Source organism: Lissotriton vulgaris, chromosome 2_1 (assembly GCF_964263255.1).
Source record: "Lissotriton vulgaris chromosome 2_1, aLisVul1.2, whole genome shotgun sequence".
Lineage (NCBI taxonomy): Eukaryota > Metazoa > Chordata > Amphibia > Caudata > Salamandridae > Lissotriton > Lissotriton vulgaris.
Genome location: NC_141687.1, coordinates 446,823,073 through 446,846,824, shown reverse-complemented (window position 1 = coordinate 446,846,824; position 23,752 = coordinate 446,823,073). Strand labels below are relative to the sequence as shown.

At 46.1% G+C, this 23,752-nt stretch overlaps 1 pseudogene; it reads right to left on the bottom strand.

Annotated features, from left to right (window-relative positions):
* Positions 1-49: 49 nt before the first annotated feature.
* On the bottom strand, positions 50-18,677 carry LOC147730577 (uncharacterized; annotated as a pseudogene).
* Positions 18,678-23,752: the final 5,075 nt, after the last annotated feature.

Genomic DNA, 23,752 nt, shown 5'->3' with positions numbered 1-23,752 from the left:
CAAAATCAACAACAGAACCATTTTTGTTTAACTTTTTAATCCACCAGGGTCAAATATCAGAGGATGGTTCTCTTCCTTTGAGAAGCGTGAAAGGACTCACACCAGTGACTGAGTGAGGCGTGATGGGATATGTCCACAACCTTTTCCTGACAACTTCCAACCAATCACCTCCAGAAGAATTCATACTGCTAATACACTCCTTAAGAACACGGTTGAAACTTTCCACCTGGCCATTTTCCCTAGGCTCATATAAGGACGTACTATGATGTTTAATACCACAAAGCTTAAAGAATTCTTCAATGTCGGAAGAAATAAGCTGTGAACCATTGTCAGTGACAAATGTTTCCAGGAAACCTTCCCAAGCAAAAATCTCCTTCAAGAAAACAACAATTATTTGCAAAGAGGCATTCCCAACAAACTTAACTTTGGGCCATTTTGAGTGGTAATCAACCAAAACCAAAGCATAGCGAGCATTTAACGGCAAATGTCTGAAAGGACCAGAGATATCAAATGCTACCTTCTGCCAAGGAAAATTAGGCCAACTCACAGGTTTAAGGGGAGCAGAAGATAGATGAAGCATCTTATCACTACTAACACAGTGTGAACAGTCCCTCACTATTCTGTCTATCATTTTATCAATACCTGGCCACCAAAAATGTTCCCTAACTAGGCATTTCATAGAAGACATACCAATGTGACCCTGGTGAGATAGTAACACAATTTTCTCCTGTTGAGAACAAGGAGGAATTATCTTACCAGCTTTAAACAAAAGACCACCAAACTCTTCAATTTCAGAAGCAACTTGACAGAAAGGAGCTAAATTCATAGAAATACCCTTACTATTTGGCCATCCTTCTCTTACATAGTCAAAAATCTGCTGGCACACAGCATCCTTACTCAATTCTTCAAACCACTCTTCTTCACTTAAAGTCAAAACCTCTTGAGAAACACAATCACCAATTGAAGCAACAACATCAACTTCTTGTTCAATAGTTGAAACACTATCATCATTACAGGGTAATCTCGAGAGAAAATCCGCCGTAACATTGCTCTTTCCCGGTACATAAACAATTTCAAAATCATATTCTTGAAGACATGAAGATAACTGGGCTATCCGCGCTGTCGAGTTCCATCCACCACCAGGCGATAAAATACCCACCAATGGTTTGTGGTCCGTTCTCAAAATGAGCCTATTTCCCCACACATAATTTCTAAAATGTTCCACAGCCCAAATACAAGCTAGCAGCTCTTTTTCAATAACTGTGGAGGACAAAGTCCTTGATGCAAATGTCACACACCACTCATCTTTACCCGAACACTGACTCAGAACTCCTCCAATCCCATACAGACTAGCATCCACAGTAATAATACATTTCTTATTAATGCAGAACGATTTTAGAGTAGGAGCATTGACAATCTCATTCTTAATTTACTTAAAAGCAAGATCTTGTTTGTCCGTCCAAATGAATTTAGCAGAATTCCTGGTCAACTCTCTAAGCGGTTCCATTTTGTTAGCAACATTTTGAATACATTTGCTATAATACTCACATAACCCTGCAAATGAGAGTAACTTTTCCTTATTATCAGGAGCTGGCGCTTTCATATTTACATCCACCAGATTTTTCTTTGGTACAACCCCTTCTCTAGAAAGAGTATGTCCCAAATACTCAACAGATTTACAGAAAAATTTTCATTTGCTAGCCTTAATAGTTAAACCATATTTTTCTAACCTGGAACATACCTCTTTAAGGTGAGAATGATGTTTAGAATCATTCTTAGAAAAAACAAGTATATCGTCTTGAAAACACTTGACAAATAATCCTAGATCTTTAAAAATATGATAAATGTCCCTTTGAAAGACCGAAGCGGCCGAAGCCAAACGAAATGGCATTCTCCTGAACTGAAATAAACCATAAGGTGTGATAAAGGCTGTAAATTGTTTTGAGTCTTCAGTGAGCTTGATCTGGTGATACGCCGACCTAAGATCTAACGTAGAAAACACACATGCACCATCCAACATACACAGCATTTCATTAATGTTGGGAAGTGGGTGACAGTCAGTAACTAAATTCTTATTAAGTGCTCTTAAATCCACACATAACCTAATACTTTTATCCGGTTTAATAGCTAAAACAATGGGGGAAACCCACTCTGAAGATTCCACTTCCTCAATTATGTTTTCCTTCACCATAGTATCCAACATATCTCTAAGCTCATTCCCAATACTAATAGGAACTCCCCTTAACTTTTGTTTAACTGGAACCGAATTAGGTTTAACCTTGATCCTGTGACTGAAACCATTCAATTTACCTAGTTTATCAGAAAAGACTTTTGGAAAAGACTGGGAAATTTCAGTGGATCCAGGTAATTCACTAGACTCCCCATCAGATATTGCAAGAACTGACACAGGATCCTTTAACCTAGGATTCAATGTATCTCCTAATTTAGCTTGATCTCTCCATCCCAAGACATTCACACCTTTCCATGCAACATATAGTTTGATAATAGCAGAATTACTTTTGATGGTAAGGAGAACTTCCTTAAAACCAATAAAGTTGATTTTAGATCCATCTAAGTTGTAAGCAATGATATCAGGTTTAGATAATGTATTGATATCTACTAAATCTCCAAATGATTCTATACAATATTCCTGAGTGATAATAGTCCATGGAGAACAAGAGTCCACCATAAGTTCTAACACTTTCCCCAAAATATTAACAAGATTTTTAGGAGATGATAAGCTATCAGCTTGTGAAATATCAAATGACTCTTGTACAGATACAACAATACCAAATTCCTTAATGCCTGGATCACTCCTCCCTTCATCATTAACATATGAGACATTACCACTAGAATGTTTAGAAGTAGAAAATGACGATTTTTTAGTGTCTTGGAAAGATTTCGTAGGAGTTTTGCACATTTTTGAAAAATGCCCAGTACGTCCGCATTTGTTGCATTGTCTAATAATAGCTGGACACTGCAGAAAAGAAGCAATATGGTCAGGATTGCCACATCTGAAACAAAAAAATTGCTTATTCTTACCATCATTCCTATTGGAACAATAATTAGTTTTTGTTTCATGAGGTTTAACAACACTGACCTCATTGCTTTAGGTAGAAGGACTAGAAATGGATGCTTTATCTAAAGATTTAATCCACCTATCCGACTGCTCAAGAGCTTTTGCAGTACTAATAGCTGTTTCCAAGCTAGGATCACCTAAAATCCATAACTGTTCCTGAACTTTCTTACTCTTTACGTGCACAATGATCTGATCCCTGATCATTTAATCCGCCATAAGACCAAATTTACAATGTACAGATAGTGCCCGTAGAACAGTAAGAAAATCATCAAAACATTCATTAATATCCTGAACTCTTGTATAAAATTTGAATCTGTTGAGAGCTACACTAGTAATGGGTTTGAATCTACCTTCAATCCTTGAAACAGCTTCATCATATACAATACTATCACCTCAGACCTAACAGGTGGTAAAGTTCTAAAAACTAACTGCCCTTCTGAACCAAGACAATGTAAAAAAAATTTCTTTTTCCTCTTCGCAGACATCCGTTCTCCATCCATTGCCTTGAGATAAGTAAAAAATTCCTCTTTCCATCTTGTCCATGGAATAGGTGGATCACCTTTGGACTGTAAAAATTTCGATGGAGGATCAAACCAGAGAGCATAGATAGACATAGAAAAGATAATATAAATAAATGAAGAATGCAACAGTAGTGTTAGTATGTGTTTATACAAACCAATGCATTGTGGTCCTAGGGAGCTCGACCTCCCAGGGGCAGCTCATACAATGTCCAGGGATGTGCAGCCACAGGACATTTATGTTTGCTGTTAGAGGGCAGGTGCATGGCTTCCACTCTGTGATAGCAACTTCTTGTTTGACTATTTGAAGAGAGGGGAGGAAAACCTTGAATCGCTTTAATAGAGCGGATCCGGGTGGTAAAAATGGAAATGGAGATGATTTAAATGAGGCTCCTGGTGGCTAATGTTCCGTGGCTAATCCTATTATTATATTACGGGTCTCTTTAGAGAATGGATGTTAATGTCACATGTAAATTAGACGCTGAAGGGCACAGAGATGTTTCGTAGCCTAGGGGATCGCCACCTTCCCGGATATTGTTTACTAATTGTTAGGACGCCTTTGAGGCCAACTGAAGTCTGGGGATCGCCACTCTCCGGGCTTTATTTAAAAATGCAGAGTGGGCCTTGCCAGTCCTCGGTGGTCCTAGGCAGTGACTTATTGGTTCTGTAATTACACGGGCAGGACTCCTCCGGAAGCAGCGTACAAAACCTGAAAGACAAAAATTAAACACAAGTACGTGTGCCATGTGGAAGAGGAAAAGAAAAGTAGTCTGAATGAAAGGAAGATAGTGAAATTGAGAGGGGGGAAGGGAGAAGGGGAGGGAGAGTAAAATGAAGAGAGGGAGGAGGAGATAGAGCGTCGGCCTACTGCACCTAGCCCTCAGTGTTTACGTCCCGTCACCCGTTTGTATAGGACGCTTGGGTTAGCAAGGAAGAGTGTGGTCCAGCAAATCCTTAAATTGAAACATATGAATGAGGTCAGAGATTAAATTTTTAGCTACGAGTACATCGCTTGTCTGTACCTGTGCACCCTGGGTGCTGCGCCCCATCACCTTCCCCCGCACAGTGCTCAATTGTAGATCCTACACCGAGGCTTTACTGCTCACCTGACACCACTGGTGTGTCCAACAACGTGCCGATGCAAGCTGTGACTCCGGGGTACCTTTGTAGGGTGGGAGAGCAGGTTTCCAGTTGGGGACGGTGTCTTTGTACCACGATGGTAGGCCTCAGAATGCAGAGGGCATCATGACGGGGTGAGCACCTGCTTCACCCATTTGGCTCAATCAATTCAGTGTCTGAAAAGGGAGAAATAATTTAATGGCGGAAACGTCTGGCGGTAAAGGAAGGTTTATATCAAACTTAAAAGAAAACACCAGTTGAGTGCATCCTTTGTTTTTGAAGTACGATATACCAACTTTTAATGATAATCGTGGTTCAAAGAGGAGTTGGAGTGCACGAGAACACACAAGGTTAAATAATAATATGTTATGCTAACGTTTGCATACAAAGGAACAGAGCGCATACTAGAAGCATCTTGTGCGCGTGTAATGCAGTGGCGGAAGCCTGTGTGCATGTACACTTAGTAATGAGCTCACTGCAGTGCCCTAAAAGCGAACGCCACGTATCTGTAGGCCAGCGCTGCCCGCTGGATAAGGCCTACAGTACGGTCCAGCAGGTCTTTTAAATGAGGCAGAGCTGAGACTGAATCAGGTCAGAGATCACATCATTACACACAGCAACATTGCTTGTTCGCACCTGCGCACCCACGGTAATGCACCCCACCCCTCCCGCAGTATGGCCAGAGATTAGATTATGAGCTACGGGAAAATCGCTTACCTGCACCTTTGCACCCAGCCTGCTGCACTCCAGCCTCTTCCCCTGCACTGTGCTAAAATGTAGGTCCTGCGCACCAAGGCTTCACTGCTCACCTGCCGCCATCGGTGTGTCCAATGACGTACTGGTGCAAGCCCTAAGTCTGGGCTACTTTTGTAGGATGGGAGAGCAGGTCTCTGGTCGGGGACGGTGTCTTGATTCCACCATGGGAGGCTTCAGAATGCCGAGGGCATCATTAAGGGGTGAGCCCCCGCTCCGGCCATTTTTGGTAAATTAATTGAGTGTCCGAAAAGGTAGAAATAATTTATTGGTGGAAACATCTGGAGGTAAATGAAGGTTTATTTCAAGCTTAATAGAAAACACCAGTTTAGTGCATCCTTTATTTTTGAAGCACGATCTACCAACTGTTAGTGGCAATCGTGGTTCAAAGAGAAGTTAGAGTGCACGGCAATACACAAGGTTAAATAATAAGATGTTATACCAAGGTTCACATACAAAGGAACAGAGCGTATGCTAGAAGCATAATGTGCATGTGTAATGAAGTGGCGGAAGCCTGTGTTCATGTACACTTAGTAATGAGCTCACTACAGTGCCTTGAAAGCCAACACCACGTGTCTGTAGGGCAACGCTGCCCGCTGGCTCAGGTCTACCATACGGTCCAGCAGGTCCTTTAAATGAGACAGACATGTGACTGAATGAGGTCAGAGATCACATCACTATGCAAGGCAAGATCGCTTTTTTGCACCTGCGCACCCGGGCTGATGCAGCCCACCCCTCCCACATCACTGTGCTCAAAACGTGTCTGTGCGGCAGTGCTGACGGCTGGCTCAGGCCTACAATACGGTACAGCAGGTCGTTAAAATGAGACAGAGATGTGACTGAATGATGTCAGAGATCACATCATTACGCAGGGCAATGTCGCTTGTTCGCATGTGCGCACTCAGGCTGATGCAGCGCACCTCTCTCACAGCACTGCTCTCACCCAGGCCCCACTGCCCACTGGGAAAGGTGTTGGATACATGGCTGCATCTGGGATGTGTCAATCAATCAATCAATACATTTATAGAGCTTGCTACTCACCCATGAGGGTCTCAAGGCGCTGGAGGGGGAGGGGGCGGGTGTCGCTATTGCTCAAAGAGCCAGGTCTTGAGGTGTTTCCTGAAGGTGAGATGGTTCTCGGTCAGTCCTAGGTGTGCAGGGAGGGAGTTTCATGTTTTGGCTGCCAGGTAGGAGAACGATCCTCCGCTGGTGGTGGTTCTGCGGATCCGTGGGACAGTGGCAAGGGTGAGGCTGGCAGAGCGTAGCTGGCGGGTGGGGGTGTAGAACGAGAGGCGGTTGTTGAGGTATTCAGGCCATTGTCGTGGTGTGCTTTGTGTGCGTGGGTGAGGAGCCTGAACGTGATCCTCCTGCTGACGGGGAGCCAGTGCAGGTGAAGTAATCAGGGTTCCCAAGGCCTACATGCTCCGAAGTTAACCCACTTACATTCAAGAACTGTTGGCACGGAAACTGTAAAAGTCAAAGAACAAGTTTATTAAGACCCCATGGGGTGGTGGTACACTCATACAGCACCCTTCGGTAATGCAAGAGGTATCACACCGAACATCGGTGTGACCCTTTCTTTTATATAATTCTACAGGTAATAAAACGAACACGCGGCACAAAGTTGCAGAACATTATGTACATATAAGGGCATATTTTGGAATACTGCCAGCTCATTGGAGGGTTTCAAACCCACTGGTCAGTTTGCGGCACATTCCTACGGAGTGACTGGTCAGTGTGAACTGCGCATGAGTGGGCTTGACCAATACTAAAAATAGCCTGTTGCTGGGCAGACTCAAATGGTCAATGGAACGGACAAAGGACTAAAGGGCACGCCGGCCACGAGGCCGCTCATGATTTAAGATGGCCGCCAACACATACAAAATGGCGTTTCTACGTATAGCTAATTTAAGCGGGAAACGTGTAGCAAAGCTAAGCGCTAACCCAGCCATCGTCAAAATACGACAGACGACCCTTTTAGCGCTTAGCTGAAGCTACCTCATAGTGGACATAATCAGGATGTTCATCTTCTATATCAATTAGCATTATTTGTGTTACTTCTTTATGAAGCATCATTTTGTCATGAGCAAGAGCTCGTCTCGATGGTACACAAACTGACAAACACATAGAACAAAAAACTGGGCCACATTGGATACATAAGCAAATGAAAAACAGAATTCCCACAATAACACATAGAATCGTTAACAGTTTCCATCCCCACGTGGTGAGTATTGACCAGAACCATCCTGACAGAGTCCAAGTACCATTATCTGGATGTATTTCAGCCGCTATCTTATGTAGTTTAGTGATAGCATCATATACAGATGGTGAATTGTCAGGTATGTAGACGCAACAGCTACTTCCGATGATTCTACATGCCCCCCCACGGTCAGCTAACACTACATCTAGAACCATCCGGTTCTGAAGCGCAACAATTCTAGAAATCTGTACTTCTTCAGTGATATTTCCAAGTGCAATTGCGGTATCATTAGCCACAGCCTCAACAACACGAGTTAGTCGTCGGATCTTTCGACTGTTCAAAGCTGCCCCAACGAAAGAGAACAAACCCAAATTAAAGTCCACATACTGTTGCAAGGTAGTGTCTATTTGATCAACATCGTCCAAGACAAGGGAACGTTTATCACGGTTTAAAACAAAGTCGTGATAGAGGATATAATTGTTGTGATACATTGGTGGGGCAATGAATACAGGCGGCAATACAAAAGACACATAGCAAGTGCCTGACCATCCCAAAGGAAGCTGATGATAACCCTTAGTTCCACAGATGAAGTAAGTATTTCGGGATGTTACAAACGATATACCAATAGGACTATCAAACGTGAGTGTGGTGTTACATTCACTTTTCCCAACAGAAATTACACCTTTATTACGGATGCATAGGTCTGCTTTAGTAGCGATAACATTAATAACATGTGCATTCGATACATTGACATTTCGCTGGTTGCTATACATTCGTGAAGCAGACACATTGTCAGGGCGGTACTCCTCATATTCAAATCGAGTACCCTCAGCTTGTGGATACCCATCCCGATCATGATGACACAATTTATTCAAACGGAAAAGCACTCCCCCTTTTGTAGGCCATCTCAAAGTAAAGAGGAGAGTATAAAATGCATTACAGGATCCATTATGTGAAAACGGGAGAGGGATGAGTGGAGTACCCCCTTTCTTCTGATGCCCAGGCAACATCCCACACACCCAGCAATTTGAAGTATTTGTCATATTGTGTGTATGATGTAGGATCTGAATAAAACTATTGTTCAAATAAGTCTGTCGGTGCCGTTCTTCGTGGTAAGGCAGGGTGAAATGGAAATGTTCAGATGGAGCCGGGGTAGTCGGCAGCAAATGTTCACATGCAGGTACCACAAGTTCAACTACCCAGGCTATTACCGCAATCACCACAATAGTCAGGACAAAGAGAATGGCACCCAAGAGTCTCTTATCTCGTGCTGCTAATAATGCCATAGTTCTGAAAACCTTTGCAGGGTCTCAAATAGTTCGAATTGGTCGCAAAGTTTCACATACACATGCGTGTATACCTAAAAAAAGAAAAATGTGGTGCTGAACTCCGAGGTAGCCGTTGTTTTCTTCTCCGGGCCAAGACGGGTGTCGCTATACTGGCAGAACTGATCCCCCCCCCCTTGGAATTCCCGGTTTCCGTTTCACAAACCTGGAGGACGCAAGTTGTAGAGCTCTCGTCCGGCAACAGCTTGGTCCGGGAAGGCTCCCTCAACTTCGGCCGACGTCACAGCTGGGCTCTTTTCTTTCTCCAAGATCTCTTTGTAGTCGGTCAGCACAGTAGGAGTCACCAGATCCGGAGAGACACGGCGGCAGTGTGTCGAATGCACCCACCGCTTCCTGTTGGTCACTCGTACAGCGGTTCGGGTTGCAAGAAGGACCTGTTCGGGACCCTTCCACCTGGGCTCCAAACTGCTTGCTCTCTCAAATGACCGAATCATAACGTGGTCCCCAGGACGGAGATCATGGCCCTCTCCAGTAGAGTTGTCAGGGAGCGCTTCTCGAACCTGTTGATGAATAGAGAGTAAATCATTTGTTAATCGTGCCAAATAATCATTCATCATAACACAAGGCACATCATGTATTAGTCGCGGCTTAGGCACCCCCCAAATGTTCATGGGGCGCCCAAACACCACCTCATAAGGCGTAAGGCCAGTTCGTGAATGGGGTACTGATCTAAGAGAGAGTAGCGCTAGCGGCAAAGCATCTGGCCACTTCAACGATGTAGACGCCACAATTGTGGCCAGTTTAAGTTTCAACGTAGCATTGTACCGCTCGACCAGGCCTGCTGACTGAGGGTGGAATACAGCGTGGAACTTCTGCTGAATCCCTAACCCCTTCAGTACATATTCCACTATCTTTCCAACAAAATGAGGCCCATTATCGCTCCACAAAAATTTGCAAACTCCAAAGCGAGGAAAGAATTCCTTAAGCAACACCTTAGCTGTTGTCAAAGCCGTATTGTCTTTCGTGGGGAAGGCCTCAATCCATTTGCTAAAGGCACATACCACCACTAGGACGTACTTCAGGTTGTTGCAGCGCTCGAGTTGGATGTAATCCATTTGGAGTACCTCGAATGGCGCAGAAGGTGGAACGAACCCTCCTTTCGGAGTATGGGTCCCCTTTCCAGGATTGTGTTGTAAACAAACCAGACAGGTCTGCACTACTCTCTTCGCAGTATTAGCAATCTCAGGGTGTTCCCAAACTCGTGTTAAGAGCCGAGTAATTGCAAGAGCTCCGACATGCGCCAGTCCATGTGTCATCTGGACCATCGCCTGCAAATAAGCCGCAGGCAATTTCCACTTCTCCATGTCTTTGCTTCTCCAACAACCCTCGTCATCTAGTACCCCATCTGCTGCCCATGCCGCAAGTTCAGATTCAGTAGCTGTTTTTTGAATATCCAATATTTCTGCTCTAGCATCACTCCATCGCTCAGCCTGCGATTGTATCACGTACATGGGGGAGCTAGTTCGGGACATAGCCGTTTGTCTTGCTATGCTGTCTGCAAAGGCATTTCCTTGACCCACTTTATCCGTGATCTTTTTGTGGGCACTGCATTTTACTATCGCTACTTTCTTTGGGCCTAGCAGCGCATTTAGGAGATCACGCACTAGTTCTCCGTGCATAATGTGCTCTCCGTGAGATGTCAAAAACCCACGTTCTCTCCAGAGTAGCCCGAAGTCATGTGCCACTCCGAAGGCGTACCGGCTGTCCGTGTATATGTTCACACATAAACCAGCACTCAGTTAGCAGGCTCTTGTTAAGGCTATCAGCTCTGCTGCCTGAGCCGACTTTTGTGGTATCCTAGCTGTTTCTACCACTGTCTTAAGTGTCGTGATCGCATAGGCTGCGGAAGTCGTACCATCTGGCAGCCTTAAACACGATCCATCAACCCACAGTTCCCCATCCACATCTGGAAGTGGGACATCCTGTAAGTCAACACAACCCTTTGTCTGTTCCTCGGTCAGAAAAACACAATCGTGATGTTTTTCTTCCTGACCCTCCTCGGCCGGATAGGGCAATAAAGTGGCAGGGTTCAAAGTAGCGCATCTTTTCAGTGTAATATGTGGCGCCAAAAGTGTCAGCTCATATCCTGTTAGACGTGCACTCGTGAGGTATTGGGTCTTTGTTTGGTTTAGCAGGGCATCTACTGCGTGAAGAACTAACACCAACAGTTTGTGTGATAACACTATTCCCTCACTCTGTCGTATGGCCACTGCTGTTGCTGCTACCGCTCGAAAACACCCAGGCAACCCTCGTGCTACAGGATCCAGAATGGCAGAGAAGTATGCACATGGTCTCTGCTTATCCCCGTGTAATTGCACTAACACTGACAACGCGCACCCATCATTCTCATGCACGTACAATGTGAAAAGCTTCGTGTAGTCTGGTGTGCCTAACACGGGTGCGGAACAAAGGGCCTGCCTCAACTGTTCAAAAGCCTTCTGACATTCATCTGTCCACTCAAGGGGCATTGGTGTGGCTTTGGACAGTAACGCTAACAACGGTTTTATAATATGTGAAAACCCCATAATCCATTGTCTGCAGAAGGACGTCAACCCTATGAAAGCACGTACATCTCTCTGTGTGCGGGGAGCTGGTGTGTCTAAAATTGCTTGAATTCGATCAGATGTTAATGCACGCCCCTCCTTAGACAACAGATGACCGAGGTAGGTCACCTGAGGTCTACAGTATTGGAGCTTTTTCTTCGAAACCTTATGATTGTTCTGCGCCAAAAAGGAAAGCAACGCAAGTGTACTCTGTTCACATTGTGCATAAGAGTCAGCAGCAAGCAGAAGGTCATCCACATACTGGATGAGAGCAACGCCAGACTGCAATTTAAAGGAATCCAACTGCCTTTTCAAAGCCTGGCTGTAGATGCTAGGGCTTTCAGTATATCCTTGGGGAACACGACAAAATCCATACGATTTATTATTTAGCGTAAAGCCAAACAGGTATCTGCTATCAGGATGAACAGGGATGGAAAAGAACGCATTCTTTAAATCAATTACACTAAACGTGGTGGCCGTTGGTGGAACCAAGGTAAGCAAGGTCGTAATATCGGACACCACCGGGTATTGGGGAATGACAATTTTGTTGATCTCTCGCAAATCAATAATAAAGCGATAGACTTTGCCGTCAGTATCTCTCTTAAGGATCGGAAGAATAGGGCTGTTGCAAACATTATAAGGGACCTCCTCCACCACCCCTGCAGAAATCAAATCCTGAACAATATGTGTCAATGCAATTTCACCTTCTCTCGAAATCTTATATTGTGGCACTCGTGGTAGAGGGGCCCCCTCCTTAACAGTAATATGTATCGGTGGAATACGCATCTCTCCCACATCCGTATCTGAGGTCGCCCATAACGTATGCGGTAGAGAGGCTAAAGCTGAAATATCTGAGATGGCGTAAAACCTGTCGGGGTCAGGATAATTGTCATTCAGGATAACCCGCACTCCCTCAGGAGCGCAACGTATTGTTGCTCGAAAATATTTAAGCAAGTCAATACCCAGGATATTATCTGGGTATGGGGTGATAACAAGAATTGACCAAAACTAAAATATTTGTCAAGACATAGTGCAAGGGGCTTGGACAATGGGCTGGGGGAGGGTGTGCCATCAAACCCTACACATGTAATCATTTCGCCAGACAGGGGAGCCCTCGGAATCAAGTTTTTTGACAAAGCGCTACGTGTAGCTCCTGTTTCGACTAGAAATTGATCAGTAGAACCCAGAATGCCCGCTGTTACATATGGACCCTGCTGATCTACCGGCACTTCAACTGATTCCTTACCCCATCCTACGCAGTCCTATGCATGCACATAATCCTGGTGTTCCACATTCTCTCCCTCCGAAATCTGATATTGATTCCGCCTATCAAACGTATTTCGTTCATCCTGGCCACGGCACCTCTCCTCAACCTTTCCACGATTACTTCCGCCACCTCTCGCTCCCGTATAACCTCCTCTCGACCCTCCGCCTCCTCGACCACGCTGACTACGCTGCTCACGAAGTACCGGACAATCTTCGGCCCAGTGCCCAAACTCCTTACAATAAGCACACTGATCCTCCGCTATGTCCGTACGACCATACGACGTATTTCTTCCACCCCGTCTACCTCTATCATTCCCTCTACCCTGTGTTTCCCGAACCTGCGCCAACATCACCTTCGTTTTCAATTCCTTCGCCTTTTTCTCTACACTTTCTTTAGCCTCCAATTCCTGCCGCTCATAGTACTGAGCCATAGTTAACAAAGACGCTGGGGTCGCCGTGGCCCAGGAACTTTCACTCGACTTCAATCTTTTTGCAATCTCCGGTAGGAGATTAGCCACATACTTATCTACAAACAAATGCCGACCCGTATCGTCTGTCAAAGATTGACCACTGTAATCATGAAATGCCTCCTCAAAGCGTGTAAAGAAATCTGAGACCGTTTCATCGGGTTTCTGTTTGCACGACGTCAGCATAGTCCAATCAATCTTTTTAGAGGGAACAAGCGTCTTTAATTTAATCAAGATAGCTGCCGGGAGATCTAGAATTAACTGACAAGGCTTACATGCTGGTTCCCTGTCTAAATCTGCAGCATTAATTTCTTTCAATGGGCCCCCCAATATCGTTTCATCATTATTTTTACGAATTTGCCTCCACATATCAGGTGGTAGAATTAGCCCAAAGAACAAATCTATATCCACAAGAGTCATCACACAAGACGAAATAGCCCCTTCCACCCCTTCATAAAATGCCGCCGGGTTTTTTCGAAGGTCAGGTAAAGAGTTTTTCAATGCCATAACATCTGCTCTATTCCAAGGCGTATATACCCAGTTATATACAAAATACCCTTTCGCATCCTTCGACGATTTATCATCATCTGTACCTTCCCCTTTAGGTGGAACATACAAAGGCGCGGCTTCACGCATAGGCATAACATGCAATGCAAAACTCTTATCTGGACCCCGGAGAGAACACTCCTTAATCTGCCCATTATTTTCCGATTCGGACTCCTTTTGCCTCCTTTTCCGCTCCTCCCGCAATCCGGTTGTCTCGTCTCGCAGCTGGATCAGTTGCTTGAAAAGGCCATCAACATCTGCAAGATCAAATACACCTTTATCCAAATTCTCACGACATACTGACACAGCTTTAGGTTCAAACGTATCTGAAAGTTGACGATACGCGGCAACAACTTCATCCGCCAAATTAGACAGGAAATACAGTAATTCATGATCCGTCCACCTACTCCTCTCCGCAACTACCTCAGCCTGAGAAACACAATTCTTATTCACTTTACGAGCCCAACTACGTAAATGCGCGGACCTCTCCGTGGTAAACCTGAGAGCAGTTATACCCTTCTTTTCCGACTTATCCTGCCCATCATCACCCGAATCTTCAGCTGGAGCCGTTGGCGAAACATACGGAGGCGGTGACCGATCTAGCAATGAAAAATCATCAATTTCATTATTAAGGACAGGATAAAGCGGTCGACGAATAGGGAATTGACCCGTCGTTTGTAATTTATGTTCCCGTTCCTCCCTCTCTCTTTTCTCCTGAGCCTCTTTTTCCTCAAGCTGTAAAGCCTTATCCCGAGCAGCCTTGCGCTGCTCTTTGTCCGCCAAGGCAACTTCACGTTTCATTCGCTCACGCACCGCTTTCTCCCACATTCGCACACAATCAAACATGTTTTGTCTAGACCTGCGTTGAAACAAACATTGCTCTACAAACTGTACTTTACGTAAATCGAACGACCCATGTAGAGGCCATTGCAATTCAGGATCGGCCTTTGTGTACTTATGCCATAATTTACTGTACATAATAGGGGGAAGGCCATGTTTAATATACATTTCGCGATTTGGCGTTCCCTCTGGGGAAGCCGGCTGTGATTCCGCTAACCTAATTGTGGTACCATTTCCAAGACAACACATCCCTCGAAGCGTGCTAAAAACAGGCATGTTCAAAGAGTATCACGAAAGCGTGACACCGTATAAAAGGCACTTACAGTACTTCACACAAATGTGCCGCTCAAAGGGAAAAAACAAAGTTAGAGAAACATCTCTACATGCCTGCCTATGTGAAGTGCACTACACATATAAGTTCAAAGTTCACAAATTCACAAATTCACAAATGTTAGCTAACTCAAATCAAAGTCATAGATCACAATTCGGCAAGCGTCCAAGGACTACCTTACCGATCACAAATCATAGAACTCCAGTAAGCGTCCGCAGACTACCTTACCGATCACAAATCTTACCCAAATTCTCAAAGGTCCAGATTCCAACTGCCAAGGTCTTGTAAGCCAAATCAGCCAAACGGCACTTTCTCAGCAACGCAGACACTCGAAAACTCAGTCGGAGACCGGCGCCACCTGGAAGGTCAGATCAGAAGGAAAGGAAGAAACACCGTGGCAGCCAAGACTCGGGTCACTCGTGGCAGCGCGCGCCCATGGCGAGTTTCCAAGCCTTTGTCACGACCTCTCCTTCGGGCATCTGAGTCGCCGATGAGTCCCTTCGTGGTCGCCAATTTGAAGTAATCAGGGTTCCCAAGGCCTACATGCTCCGAAGTTAACCCACTTACATTCAAGAACTGTTGGCAAGGAAACTGTAAAAGTCAAAGAACAAGTTTATTAAGACCCCATGGGGTGGTGGTACACTCATACAGCACCCTTCGGTAATGCAAGAGGTATCACACCGAACATCGGTGTGACCCTTTCTTTTATATAATTCTACAGGTAATAAAACGAACACGCTGCACAAAGTTGCAGAACATTATGTACATATAAGGGCATATTTTGGAATACTGCCAGCTCATTGGAGGGTTTCAAACCCACTGGTCAGTTTGCGGCACATTCCTACGGAGTGACTGGTCAGTGTGAACTGCGCATGAGTGGGCTTGACCAATACTAAAAATAGCCTGTTGCTGGGCAGACTCAAATGGTCAATGGAACGGACAAAGGACTAAAGGGCACGCCGGCCACGAGGCCGCTCATGATTTAAGATGGCCGCCAACACATACAAAATGGCGTTTCTACGTATAGCTAATTTAAGCGGGAAACGTGTAGCAAAGCTAAGCGCTAACCCAGCCATCGTCAAAATACGACACAGGTTTCTCAGGTGGGCGGATATGTGGCGGGGGATGTCGAGGATGAGTCGTGAGGAGGCGTTCTGTATGCGCTCAAGTCGTTTCTGAAGTTTGGCTGTGGGAGTTTCCGCAGTCCAGTCGGCTGGTGACAAGGGCCTGAACCTGAAAGCCTGCATTTTAAAACAAGACAATGCATCAGCTGCATGATTCTATACACCTGGCATGTGCTTGCCTTTAAAAAGCACATTCAGTTTCATACACTGTAAAACAATCTCCTTCAATAAATGCAATAGCATACCGCAGTTAGCTGTTTAATTATTAATGCATTCCACCACTGACCAGATGGACAGTGCCACAAGAATGGGAAAGAGCTCTAGAAAGCTTATATTACCAGTGGTCCCCAAGTCTCTCCACCAACCTGGCCAATGCTGTGAAATCTACTCACACCCTAGAATGGCACCGAAACCTTTGCTACATGCTGCATCAGTCATCAGGCCAACTCAGGGTTGGACCTCGGCGAAGTAGGCCATACCACCCTACCATTGAAATCACGCAGGCATGCCTTCCAAATGAGCATGTCCTGCTTGACCACGCCGGATAGCCTGGTGTGATGATGCTTCTCTCTGAGACATGACATGGCCTGCGCAATGGAGCAGGGAAATGGGCATGCCATTGGGATTATGTGTAGTTCAAAATTCAACTGTCCCAATACTTGTTTTAACTGGTGCAACATGACTTTCTCTTTGCTTAGGCAGTGCTGTAAAGCTACCTTGCAATAATTTACCTTGTCCGGTGGTAACCTAGACACCCCTTGAACAGAATCCAGCTCAATCCCCAGGAATTCAATCTACGTGGTTGGGCCCACTGTTTTACCGGTTGCCAATGGCATGCCAAACTCCTGCATGAGGGCACAGAAGTTTGACAATGCCAACCTGCATTCCCCGAGCCTGGTGCCCCCAGGAAAAGAAAATCATTGAAGTAATGTAGTACCCATAGGTGGCCCTTGTCCCTCCTGAAAACCCACTCCAGATAGGAGCTAAATTTCTCAAAATAGGCACAGGATACCAAGCAACCCATTGGCATACATTTCTCCACGTAATACTTCCCCTGGAATCAGAAACACAGCAGGTGAAAGTCTAAAGGGTGTACCGGCAGTAATCTTAAAGCGGACTCAATGTCAGATTTTGCTAGCATGTCTCCTGCCTGGTCAAAAGATGCATATTTTACACTGCACATTGCGTCTGAAATTGCATCGTTCACTGAATTTCCTCTTGGAGCTGAAAGATTGTGGATTAGGCGACATTCCCCTTGCACTTTCTTCAGAATCACCCCCAGTGGTGAGCAAACAAAATCATGTATTGGGACGTTGTCAAATTGGCCTGCTACTCTGCCCAATCTTACTTCCTTCTGAATTTTTGCTGCTGCTACGCCCTCATTGGATCTAACTGAGAACTGATTCATGCAGTGTGCCACCCCAATGTAATCCTGCGCCGGGATTCTGAAACCTTCTACAAACCTTTCCCTGATTGTCCTTGCTGCTTCCGGGCAGTTGTAACTGTCTAACCAGGGAATCATGGCACCGATATTCATAGGAGATCCAGACATTGCTAGGGCTGCCTCCTCATTCCTGTTTCTTGACCGCTTTCTCCCTGGATTTCTTGAAACACTTGGACTCAATGTAGGACGCGTTACGACTGAAACCACAGGAATGTTTGAACCTACGTGCACCTGGTTCTCTACTACAGGTTCTTTTGTTGAAATAAAAAAGACACCCTTTCTCCTCGTGCCCACTGATTTTCCTGTGCTGCTCCCGTGTTGCCAGCAGGGCCTGCCCGAAAGGGCTAAAAGCACCCGCTATCCTGTGGTGGCCCCCGCAGATTGTGGGATGGGCCTACGACTTAATGTTTGAAATGAATAAACAAAATTGTCTGATTCCATCCTAATGATGGGTCCTATGATTTTGCCCTTCTAAATTCCTTCCACCCATCGCCCCCCCTTTGTTGCATGCGCGAAGGTGATCCTATTTTAGTAACATGCCATTTCAGACCCAACCTCTGCTAAACGCTCCAACATGACTGCCATGTATAAAGTGAAACCGTGTATCCAATTGGCCAAGTTCTCATCTACCATGCATTTTAACCCCTTCGCTGCTGATGACGAGCTCAGCTCATCATCAACCACGGTGGTCGTGTGCGGATGACGAGCTGAGCTCGTCATGTAACGCGGCTTTTAGAAAAAAGCCGCACAGCGGAAAAATAACAGCCGCAGCGTTGCGGTTAAAATCATGTTGGACCACTCTTTATGATGTGTCCATTCTTTGTTCTTCTTTGCCTCATCCCTTTTGGCCTCGTTTATCAACAGAGAAAAAGTGCTCACATATACCCCCTTCCAGATCTTTTCCTTGGTCTCCTGAGACAAATGATGCCCCAACTGTTCCCTGGCGGAGCGCATCTCCCCCAAACCCAAAGGAGGCAATGTCTTATTTGTACCTGATAGTGCTGCTGCATCAGCCATCTTTTGAGCTCTTGGATCCTTTGGTGCGCTTACTGTCACCACTGTGACTTCAACACCACTGACCGGTACTGAGACCACAGGCATTGCACCTCCCGCCGGTATTGCCGGCACCCCGTCTGGCTTCTCTTTTCCCAACTCAGCCGTTATTTGTCTTGCCCTTTCGACTGTATCGCTTCCGCTGCTGGATGCCCCCGCAGCATGAGACCAGTTCCCTACCTTCTCTAGCCATGGAAATACTGCCGCTACGTTGGACTCTATGTCCAGCTGCTCTGATGTGCCCCCCTGGACCTCCTAAAAGAGGAACTAACAGGACATGTGGCTGGCTTTCTAGTGGCCCCGCGGGCACTGGCATGCTTGGCTCCCCATTACCCTGTGGACTCGGTGTTGGTGCGTGCGGTACTGGTACAACTTCCCTTGGGGGGAATCAGGTGTTGGTGGGATAATAGGCCACCTGGGCCTCCCTTCCCCTCCCTCAGGCCCATCTACCTTCTCCTGAAACCGATTGAGGGACTGCCCCATATCCTGGACTTGCTGCATTAAAGCCTCTAGCATGACATCAGTGACAGCTTCTCACTCTGCCACGGCTTACGGGCCATCGCGGAAAATTCTCCTGACTAGATCTGATTTCAAATAACTGTACGCTGACAGGAAAGACTGCAGCAACTCTTATCTATAAGAAGCAGCAGCACAAGCCGGCCCATGCACCCACGCAACCAGAGCCACGACCCACTGACTAACCCAGTAGGCTCAGGTGAGTCAGTGGCTCCCAGAAGCAGTGGAAATGCGGTCCAGCCAATGCCACCCACCATGGTATTCCAAACTGGCTCCTCCACTGTCCACAAATCTCCTCTATGCGCTGGTAGGTAGATGGTCACTTACACTCGACCTTCACTGTGCTTGTCGCCACCCACCGGATGGCGCTGTATTTAAAGGAAAAACATGAATGCTGTTTTGCATCACTTGTCCCCTAACCTTGTATCACAACAGGATTACCCACGCCCAGCACACAAAAATGCCCTGGTGTGCTCCTACACCAACCACTTTTTAGGAAATACCCCCGGCACTCACAGGTTGCACCACCACAATACAACCTGAGATTGAAAGACAAAACGGATGTCCCAAATTGCATTGTTCACAAAACAAATGTCTTTCTTGTATGCTGAATTATGCCAAGATTGAACCTTTAAAACATTGAGCTGACTCATCACCCCCCTGCTACCCCACTCAGGCTTGCAGGATTTGCCCACTAAAAAACGCCCAAAATGCTTTAACAAAATGCCGGTCCCTGTAAAGCTTTAGGTGCGCTCGTTTTTTAATTATTGGCACAACACAGAACAGGGCACGATACCTAAAGGGACTGGCAGAGAGCAGTCTCAAACCCTGCCAGTCAGGGCAGCGTCACAATAGCAAAAAGATGGCACCACCAGCGGAGCTGCCAGGGAGAGCAGGTACCCTTAGTTCCCCCGTGAAAGCTAAACATTGAGGAGCGGTAACAGCAGCACTCTCCCCTCGCAGATACTACCGCCGCCCAGTCACAGAGATATGTGTCTTAACAGTTGACGCATGCCTCACTTTCACTGCCCCAGCAACAGGCTTACCTGCTTCTGCTTCCCTTGCCGGATCACTGCTTACAACACCGACATCCTCCCAACCTCTGCTGCAGCTCAACCAAACAGTGACGGGGTCCCGAACGTCTCCTGACCTCCGCTGCTGTGAAGAGCAGCTCCACTGTGTAAGGTCAGGCCCTAGGCCCTCATGCTGGAAAGAACCTCTGACATAGGACACACTGGATACTGGGTCCAACTGGCCACGAGCACGTTAGCTCGGCCACTTTTATTAGAGCTGTGTCACCTGACCAGTGACATCAGTGGTGGGTGGGTGTTTAGGGTAGTTACATACAAACACTAGAACGCTGACTCTGGGTCCTTATATCCCTCCCAAAATTGGTGAAAATCAAACCAAACAGAAAAAGTCCAAACCCCTGTGGGGAAAAGAAAAGACACAAAAATGTGCCGTCGGACTTATGATTTCAACGAGTCTCTTTGGCTGCTTGCAAACCGCAGGCAGTGTAGTTCCTGTATCCAGGACTAACATTTCTCTGTGTTACGGCTCGTAGTTGTTCGGCGGGTTCATTCTTTATCTGTGCAGTCTGGACGTTGCTCTCAGCCCTGCCTTTTGCTTTGCTCTCTTGGTGACGCTGAATAGTTAAAGAGAGAGACGGATGACATGGGTGTTGTTTGTCTTCTGGTTTCTTTTCTCCATGCTGAACATACCTCTTGGGTATTGTTGTCAACCGGCGATTGATTGCCAGTAAAATGGCTCCCAGGTAAACGCTACCGCCCCTTAACTACCACCACAAGGCCAGCCCAGTTTCACCACGCCTGCATGAGGTTAATTGGTTTCCCTTGCTTTCCTTTGCACACCTGGATTAGTTACATGCCCCTTCTGATGCAGTCTCAACTACCCTGGATCACAGGCACAGAGTGCAGACCCTTGCTCCTACCTCCGACCCCTGCATGCTCACCCCTGATTTACGCATGTCCATCTGCCCTCCCCTTTCAAATTGGCGACCGCTTTCCATTTCAATGGGTTACCCCGCTCTTTCTTTGCATCACCGCGGTAATCCACCGGTACCAATGGGTCCCTTCTCTGATTTCTCCTTTCTGTGTCACCCTCCCCTTGTCCAAAACCTTTACTCTATCCCACATTCCCACTCCTCTCTTTGTCCCCTTACAGCACTGCCCACGACCCAGTCCTGATGAAGATCCTGTAGTAACCTGGATCGAAACGCCATTGACTTTTTTCAGCGCAAATATAGGCGCCAGATACGAAGTGGTTGAACACATTGAATACTTCCAAAATGAACTTCTAATCTATTTGGAACCGCCGTATATCAATGAATACACTGTATATTTATTCACTAGTCACTTTGCGCCACTCACGCTGTTTCACATTGTCACCTGCGTCGCTATATTGGCTTTCACTGTCACACCTAGAGCACCACGTACAATTTGGGTTGTTTTTTCAGTTGTTGTGATATATATACTGCAGTGCTGCTATAACTGTAAACTACATTTTTGTCTCTTTTCCCCCCAAAAAATCTTTATACATAAAATTATGCTTTTAGCACATGTCAGAATTATATAGAGTCTCCTTGTTTCCTTTCAGATAATGTTTTTACATATCTTTACTAATTGTCTTTAATTAATACCAGTTGAGATATTGTTGTTCGTACACTATTTCACCCCAATCCCAACATGGTTGACGGGTACCCCTCCTGTTTTATTTACAAAATTATAGTGCTCCCGGCGGCGCTAGCTGGCGCCATTATACTGTTCTGACCGTTGCAGGTGGGCTCCGCTTTCGTTGTCGGTCACGGTCACGGGCTCACCTTCGGCCGATGGGCCTGTTCAACCACGCTTGTGGGCTGCGCGTTGGTCTCTTTGTGACGGGGTCTGTGGTGGCCGACACAGGTGGGCTCCAGTCGGTCCGCTTATCTTCTTCGGGGCACCGCCACGGAAGGGTGGCTTACAGCAGGTCGGAGAGGTGCGGGGTGGGCTCCCGGTCACCTTCTCATTCTCCTCTAGGCCTGTGGTTCGGCACACGCCCCATGGGTCTCTCGGCGGCCGGCTCTTTTCCCAGGGGGTGCGCCCTCAATGTAGGCAGCTCTCTCATCCCCCTTTTTCTGAGGTTTTCTTTTAACTGGCATGCGTGGCCAGCGTCCGTCCTCGTTGCCATTATAAGGTTGGGCCCTAGGCCCTCATGCTGGAAAGAACCTCTAACAAAGGACACACTGGATACTGGGTGCAACTGGCCACTTTTATTAGAGCTGTGTCACCTGACCAGTGACATCAGTGGTAGGTGGGTGTTTAGTGTAGTTACATACAAACACTAGAACGCTGACTGTTACTCTGGGTCCTTACACACTGCTCCCCCTTCTTGCCCCTTTGGTTATCCTTCACCGTTGAAACCTATAAAAGAAAATGAAGTTACGGGCAACCAGGGGCTGCTTTTTCTGTGGGGAGGGGGAGCAAAAGAACAAGAGAGTGTTCTGCTCCCGGCAACCACTTTTAAAGGGGGTCTAGACCGGTCTGCCCCAACGTCAGCTGAACGCTGAACCGGAAGCACGAAAAGTGCTTTTGGTTCATGCCCTGGCGCCATCCCTACAGGTCATTCAAAAGGAGGTGGAAGTGCCACAGCATTGGCTTGCACGGAGACCCCCCAACTCCTGTCCCCGGGACTGGGCTTCCACCATAATGGCGGTGCACGCTATTCTAGCGCTTGTCCTTGCCCACTACCCTGAATTAATGTGATACTTTGATGTTGAAGACCTATTATTAGTTGAATTAACTTATGAAAGGCTCCCCTAACTCCTGCATATGAAATCAAAATCATAATACTTTACAAAATACTGATTCTTTATTGTTGGGTGGGGTTAATCCACATGTTCTGCAGAACAGGGATAAATGACCTTCTGTAAATCCAAATGGAGCACAAACTTGAGTTTGTGCCCGTGTTGGAATTCCAAGTTTTGCTGTAATTGACCACACGTTTTCCCGGCACAATTTTCATAATTTAAAAGTTAGTGGGAGACTTGCAATGAAAATCCACATCATTATGGGTTTCACGTCTTGGAATTAGAGGAAACATGGAGCATCAAAGCTTTATTCCCCAATCCTAGTTGAGGAGCCCAAAATGACTCGCCTGGTGAGTGCCGCACTCAATGGGTATGCAAAGTTTGCTTTGCTACCCTACATACTAACAGGCAACATGTAATAAGTCCTCAATTACCTACCGATTCAGAATAAAGATTAGCCTTGAAAGTTTGTTCTTATTTTCGCACCAAGACAACACAACCGACATTCCAAAGCTGGTATAAGAGGTGAGGTTTGTATGTTAGACGTACAGGAGGCAGCTCAGAATAAAAAAATGCTTTTTCAAACACATGGGGCCATAATATCAAGAACGAAGATAACATTATCTCCTCTTTAGCGATAAGGGGCTTGATAATATGCCCTAGAGAATTCCAATAGATGCCCAGGATCTAGTGTGAAGGACCACCTGGGCTTCTATTGGAATTCTCTAGGGCATATCATCAAGCCCATTATCTCCGACTTAGCGGCAGTTTCCTGCCGCTAAAGCAGCGATCATGTTATTGC